The sequence below is a fragment of the Oncorhynchus mykiss genome, chromosome 26 (assembly GCF_057628025.1).
Source record: "Oncorhynchus mykiss isolate SJ-2025 chromosome 26, ASM5762802v1, whole genome shotgun sequence".
NCBI classification, from domain to species: domain Eukaryota; kingdom Metazoa; phylum Chordata; class Actinopteri; order Salmoniformes; family Salmonidae; genus Oncorhynchus; species Oncorhynchus mykiss.
Window position 1 is genome coordinate 37,237,636 of NC_143047.1, and position 6,996 is coordinate 37,244,631.

The 6,996-nt window shown below is 44.2% G+C and overlaps 1 protein-coding gene across 1 annotated transcript in view; it reads right to left on the bottom strand.

Moving 5' to 3' along the window:
* LOC110506192 (DEP domain-containing protein 7) overlaps window positions 1-6,648 on the bottom strand; it is a 34,888-nt gene extending 28,240 nt beyond the window's left edge. Inside the window, exon 1 of the mRNA XM_090222914.1 lies at window positions 6,507-6,648. The gene's annotated coding sequence lies outside the window, so the exon portion shown is untranslated. The remainder of the gene's footprint in view (window positions 1-6,506) is intronic.
* Between the last annotated feature and the right edge of the window lie 348 nt (window positions 6,649-6,996).

The window sequence follows — 6,996 nt, forward strand, 5'->3', positions numbered from 1 at the left end:
GACCATCACAGCATGGTAGATAACCTGACATGACCATCACAGCATGGTAGATAACCTGACATGACCATCACAGCATGGTAGATAACCTGACATGACCATCACAGCATGGTAGATAACCTGACATGACCTTCACAGCATGGTAGATAACCTGACATGACCATCACAGCATGGTAGATAACCTGACATGACCATCACAGCATGGTATATAACCTGACATGACCATCACAGCATGGTAGATAACCTGACATGACCATCACAGCATGGTAGATAACCTGACATGACCATCACAGCATGGTAGATAACCTGACATGACCATCACAGCATGGTTGATAACCTGACATGACCATCACAGCATGGTAGATAACCTGACACGACCAACCTGACATGACCATCACAGCATGGTAGATAACCTGACATGACCATCACAGCATGGTAGATAACCTGACATGACCATCACAGCATGGTTGATAACCTGACATGACCATCACAGCATGGTAGATAACCTGACATGACCAACCTGACATGACCATCACAGCATGGTAGATAACCTGACATGACCATCACAGCATGGTAGATAACCTGACATGACCATCACAGCATGGTACATAACCTGACATGACCATCACAGCATGGTAGATAACCTGACATGACCATCACAGCATGGTAGATAACCTGACATGACCATCACAGCATGGTAGATAACCTGACATGACCATCACAGCATGGTAGATAACCTGACATGACCATCACAGCATGGTAGATAACCTGACATGACCATCACAGCATGGTAGATAACCTGACATGACCATCACAGCATGGTAGATAACCTGACATGACCATCACAGCATGGTAGATAACCTGACATGACCATCACAGCATGGTAGATAACCTGACATGACCATCACAGCATGGTAGATAACCTGACATGACCATCACAGCATGGTAGATAACCTGACATGACCATCACAGCATGGTAGATAACCTGACATGACCATCACAGCATGGTAGATAACCTGACATGACCATCACAGCATGGTAGATAACCTGACATGACCATCACAGCATGGTAGATAACCTGACATGACCATCACAGCATGGTAGATAACCTGACATGACCATCACAGCATGGTAGATAACCTGACATGACCATCACAGCATGGTAGATAACCTGACATGACCACCACAGCATGGTAGATAACCTGACATGACCATCACAGCATGGTAGATAACCTGACATGACCATCACAGCATGGTAGATAACCTGACATGACCATCACAGCATGGTAGATAACCTGACATGACCATCACAGCATGGTAGATAACCTGACATGACCATCACAGCATGGTAGATAACCTGACATGACCATCACAGCATGGTAGATAACCTGACATGACCTTCACAGCATGGTAGATAACCTGACATGACCATCACAGCATGGTAGATAACCTGACATGACCATCACAGCATGGTATATAACCTGACATGACCATCACAGCATGGTAGATAACCTGACATGACCATCACAGCATGGTAGATAACCTGACATGACCATCACAGCATGGTAGATAACCTGACATGACCATCACAGCATGGTTGATAACCTGACATGACCATCACAGCATGGTAGATAACCTGACACGACCAACCTGACATGACCATCACAGCATGGTAGATAACCTGACATGACCATCACAGCATGGTAGATAACCTGACATGACCATCACAGCATGGTTGATAACCTGACATGACCATCACAGCATGGTAGATAACCTGACATGACCAACCTGACATGACCATCACAGCATGGTAGATAACCTGACATGACCATCACAGCATGGTAGATAACCTGACATAACCATCACAGCATGGTAGATAACCTGACATGACCATCACAGCATGGTAGATAACCTGACATGACCATCACAGCATGGTAGATAACCTGACATGACCATCACAGCATGGTAGATAACCTGACATGACCATCACAGCATGGTAGATAACCTGACATGACCATCACAGCATGGTAGATAACCTGACATGACCATCACAGCATGGTAGATAACCTGACATGACCATCACAGCATGGTAGATAACCTGACATGACCATCACAGCATGGTAGATAACCTGACATGACCATCACAGCATGGTAGATAACCTGACATGACCATCACAGCATGGTAGATAACCTGACATGACCATCACAGCATGGTAGATAACCTGACATGACCATCACAGCATGGTAGATAACCTGACATGACCATCACAGCATGGTAGATAACCTGACATGACCATCACAGCATGGTAGATAACCTGACATGACCATCACAGCATGGTAGATAACCTGACATGACCATCACAGCATGGTAGATAACCTGACATGACCATCACAGCATGGTAGATAACCTGACATGACCATCACAGCATGGTAGATAACCTGACATGACCATCACAGCATGGTAGATAACCTGACATGACCACCACAGCATGGTAGATAACCTGACATGACCATCACAGCATGGTAGATAACCTGACATGACCATCACAGCATGGTAGATAACCTGACATGACCATCACAGCATGGTAGATAACCTGACATGACCATCACAGCATGGTAGATAACCTGACATGACCATCACAGCATGGTAGATAACCTGACATGACCATCACAGCATGGTAGATAACCTGACATGACCTTCACAGCATGGTAGATAACCTGACATGACCATCACAGCATGGTAGATAACCTGACATGACCATCACAGCATGGTATATAACCTGACATGACCATCACAGCATGGTAGATAACCTGACATGACCATCACAGCATGGTAGATAACCTGACATGACCATCACAGCATGGTAGATAACCTGACATGACCATCACAGCATGGTTGATAACCTGACATGACCATCACAGCATGGTAGATAACCTGACACGACCAACCTGACATGACCATCACAGCATGGTAGATAACCTGACATGACCATCACAGCATGGTAGATAACCTGACATGACCATCACAGCATGGTTGATAACCTGACATGACCATCACAGCATGGTAGATAACCTGACATGACCATCACAGCATGGTAGATAACCTGACATGACCATCACAGCATGGTAGATAACCTGACATGACCATCACAGCATGGTACATAACCTGACATGACCATCACAGCATGGTAGATAACCTGACATGACCATCACAGCATGGTAGATAACCTGACATGACCATCACAGCATGGTAGATAACCTGACATGACCATCACAGCATGGTTGATAACCTGACATGACCTTCACAGCATGGTAGATAACCTGACATGACCATCACAGCATGGTAGATAACCTGACATGACCATCACAGCATGGTATATAACCTGACATGACCATCACAGCATGGTAGATAACCTGACATGACCATCACAGCATGGTAGATAACCTGACATGACCATCACAGCATGGTAGATAACCTGACATGACCATCACAGCATGGTTGATAACCTGACATGACCATCACAGCATGGTAGATAACCTGACACGACCAACCTGACATGACCATCACAGCATGGTAGATAACCTGACATGACCATCACAGCATGGTAGATAACCTGACATGACCATCACAGCATGGTTGATAACCTGACATGACCATCACAGCATGGTAGATAACCTGACATGACCAACCTGACATGACCATCACAGCATGGTAGATAACCTGACATGACCATCACAGCATGGTAGATAACCTGACATGACCATCACAGCATGGTAGATAACCTGACATGACCATCACAGCATGGTAGATAACCTGACATGACCATCACAGCATGGTAGATAACCTGACATGACCATCACAGCATGGTAGATAACCTGACATGACCATCACAGCATGGTAGATAACCTGACATGACCATCACAGCATGGTAGATAACCTGACATGACCATCACAGCATGGTAGATAACCTGACATGACCATCACAGCATGGTAGATAACCTGACATGACCATCACAGCATGGTAGATAACCTGACATGACCATCACAGCATGGTAGATAACCTGACATGACCATCACAGCATGGTAGATAACCTGACATGACCATCACAGCATGGTAGATAACCTGACATGACCATCACAGCATGGTAGATAACCTGACATGACCATCACAGCATGGTAGATAACCTGACATGACCATCACAGCATGGTAGATAACCTGACATGACCATCACAGCATGGTAGATAACCTGACATGACCATCACAGCATGGTAGATAACCTGACATGACCACCACAGCATGGTAGATAACCTGACATGACCTTCACAGCATGGTAGATAACCTGACATGACCATCACAGCATGGTAGATAACCTGACATGACCATCACAGCATGGTATATAACCTGACATGACCATCACAGCATGGTAGATAACCTGACATGACCATCACAGCATGGTAGATAACCTGACATGACCATCACAGCATGGTAGATAACCTGACATGACCTTCACAGCATGGTAGATAACCTGACATGACCATCACAGCATGGTAGATAACCTGACATGACCATCACAGCATGGTATATAACCTGACATGACCATCACAGCATGGTAGATAACCTGACATGACCATCACAGCATGGTAGATAACCTGACATGACCATCACAGCATGGTAGATAACCTGACATGACCATCACAGCATGGTTGATAACCTGACATGACCATCACAGCATGGTAGATAACCTGACACGACCAACCTGACATGACCATCACAGCATGGTAGATAACCTGACATGACCATCACAGCATGGTAGATAACCTGACATGACCATCACAGCATGGTTGATAACCTGACATGACCATCACAGCATGGTAGATAACCTGACATGACCAACCTGACATGACCATCACAGCATGGTAGATAACCTGACATGACCATCACAGCATGGTAGATAACCTGACATGACCATCACAGCATGGTACATAACCTGACATGACCATCACAGCATGGTAGATAACCTGACATGACCATCACAGCATGGTAGATAACCTGACATGACCATCACAGCATGGTAGATAACCTGACATGACCATCACAGCATGGTTGATAGCTGCTTAAATGACTAACAAAGAACCCCCAGGCTGATATTGATGACAATGTAATAGCAGCCTAATGCAGGCCTGGAAAAAGACATGAGGGTGAAATACAATTACACAGGATTACAAGACATTCATTGGTTTAACACCCAGAAAACCCCATTACTGGATAAATTACTGTAAACTGCATTAGAGTGGAATCCTTAATTTGGGGGTTAAGAAAGCGTTATTAGAGGGCGACCATCTGGAAAAGCCGTCTGGGGATCCTGGTACAGTAATCCGGATCTACTCAATGTCAGCATCACTCGAGTTGAGGAGTTCACGGGGTCGATGTGCGGATGAAAACAATCCTGGGAATCGGAATGGTCTGTCACCTCGGTTTGCCCGCCCTAACTGAGATTGGAGCCAGTTTGCATAGCTGTCGCCAAATATCCCACTTCCCCGCCCTCCCCCAGTCCCCAGCTCTCCTTCCCTCCTCTGGCGGGCGCGTTGCATCAGGGGGGAATTCGCTCTATTCGGTCAAGGGCAACAGAGAGCGGTGTGTTTGCACACCATGCAGGTAAATAATCCCAATGGGAACAGTATCACCGCATACTTACTCCCAAACGGAACGCGTTGATTTGTGGACTGATAGGGGAGACTATCTGCTGTAGCCGGAAGTGTACCTATTGGAAATAATTAGGCTCAGGTAGAAGACCTTGGAGTTTTACATGATTATTTTTTTTATAACCTATTAAGAAGAATATTTCGAAGAATGACAAAAAAGCAACAGGCATCAGACAGAAAGTAAACTAGGCTTGGTTCTGTGACGTTCATTCCTCTACGCGCTCAGACTAGTCACAACTGATAGAGCCTGAAGGAAACTACTAACGTACATCTAAAACCCATGCAGTTTGAATTTGTCTAAATACCTCTCACTGCAGATTATGCCTATAGCCTACAAGAGCTGAGAAACTGCACTGCCATAAATCATTGGAATCAGAAATACTGTTGTTCCTCCGAAGAAAAAAAGACTCTGAAAGTAGCCTAATAATGTATATAGCTATGGTAATGAATTAATTATTTGAAAATATGAACTGTTAATTATTACATTAGGAAACAATATATACAATGTTGAGCAATTACAGGCTATATAGTTTAGTTGACTGGGATGTGACCCATCTAGGTTACATCTAAAAACAGAGCCATAGGCTTATAGAATACATTTCAACTATAAATCATTTGGATCTATTCCGCTCCATGGCCTAAACAGTTATGTATTGACACAAACTATAGCAAAATCAAAGCACTTTCTCTAATATTTTGTGTTAGGCTTACTGGAAAACGAAACAAAAGCTGTGACATGATTTCGTAATAAATAAATAAACATTTCAAAGTTATCAATAAGGATGAAATATTTTATTAGGCCTACCTCGTGGTTTGTGCAGCATGAAAACAGTTCCCGGAGCGCTAAACGTCTACCTCTCGTTTCCACGGTATCATTTGGCTCCTACTACTAACGTCTGGTGTCCTCTTGCTTCTCCGAAGTCCCTTCTCGCACCACAGTGACGTAACTGCAAAGTCGACCCGAAACCGCCTCGCTCGCTATACGTTATTCAGGACGATTACAACGTTAAATAACGCCTCCACCTCCAACCTCATTTACATGATAAGTATTTCGCTTTTTAGACATTTAGAATATGAAAAGACCGAGAATATGTTTTTAAGTGTTACATTTCCCCCTTAATCTCTCTGTCTCCCCTTCTTGGTCTCGCTCACACTTTCGCGCACACACACACCATTCATTTTATCGGTTTCGAATTCTTTAACAGAGACCAAAGGTTTATACACTTCAGCTGTTTACATGTTCTGAATTGACATCTTACATTTAGCTTGTCACATGTAAATTACAGGGCCATGTT